We start from the raw sequence: 1241 nt of genomic DNA on the forward strand, positions 1-1241 counted from the left end.
AGTCGGGGATCGGGATCCCGGGGATCGGGGATCCGCTCCTGCCTGGGAAAATCTGGGACAAAAAAGGCGCATTTGGGGTTTTGAAGCTGGTTTTGAAATAAAAGAGGAAAAAACGCGGCGGGGGGGCCGTAACGGCGCGGGGGATCCGGGGGGGGGGGGGGGGGCGGAGTCGCTGGGATCCAGCTTGGCGGGGGGGGAGGGGGCAAGTGCCACGCGCATCGCGATCGCCCCCCAGGTCCCCGGGAGCGGTGGGATGAGGGGGCGCTGCTGGCGGGGGGCGGATCCATGGGGATGCCTCCAGGGATGCTCCTGGGACCGAGATGCTCCGGGGACGTTCCAGGGATCGGGATGCTCCGGGGATGCTCCAGGTTACCGGGATGCTCCTGGGATACTCCGGGGACACTCCAGGGATGCTCCGGGAACCGGGATGCTCCCGGGATGCTCCAGGGACGTTCCAGGAATACTCCAGGGACCAGGATGCTCCGGGGATGCTCTGGGGACCGGGATGCTCCTGGGATGCTCCAGGGAGGTTCCAGGGATACTCCAGGGACCGGGATGCTCCAGGGATGCTCCAGGAACTGGGATGCTCCCAGGATGCTCCTGGGATGCTCTGGAGATGTTCCAGGGATACTCCAGGCACTGGGATGCTCTGGGGATGCTCCAGGGATGGGGATGCTCCGGGGATGCTCCGGGAACTGGGATGCTCCCAGGATGCTCCTGGGACATTCCAGGGATACTCTGGGGACCAGGATGCTCCGGGGATGCTCCAGGAATCAGGATGCTCTGGGGACCGGGATGCTCCAGGGATCCCCCCCAGCCCCCTGACACCCTGGAACCGGGGCAGCTCCAGGTCGTGTCGTGCACCCCCCCACCCCCCATCCTGGGGCCGTCACTTCACCAAGACGCAAATAACCCCCCGGCGGGGCCCCCCTCATTAAGCGATGTTAATTGAATTCAGCTTCATTTATGTCCAAAGATCCAAAGGAAATCTCCCGAATGCAGCCACCAAAAATAAATCCCGTGGATCAAACTTCCCTGCGAATCCCAGATGTGATCCCGGCACCTCTGAGGATCCACGGGATCCTGGATCTCCCGTGCACTCACCTTCGACCCAGCCACGCTGGCAGCGCTGTTGGAGGGTGGAAAAATTGGGAATATCCTGAATTCCTCTGGGAAAAGGCACCGGGAACAGTCTGGTGCTCCCATCAGGATTGGCGCCACGTACATGGAAACCAAAAGGC

The sequence above is a fragment of the Falco cherrug genome, chromosome 19 (assembly GCF_023634085.1).
Source record: "Falco cherrug isolate bFalChe1 chromosome 19, bFalChe1.pri, whole genome shotgun sequence".
NCBI classification, from domain to species: domain Eukaryota; kingdom Metazoa; phylum Chordata; class Aves; order Falconiformes; family Falconidae; genus Falco; species Falco cherrug.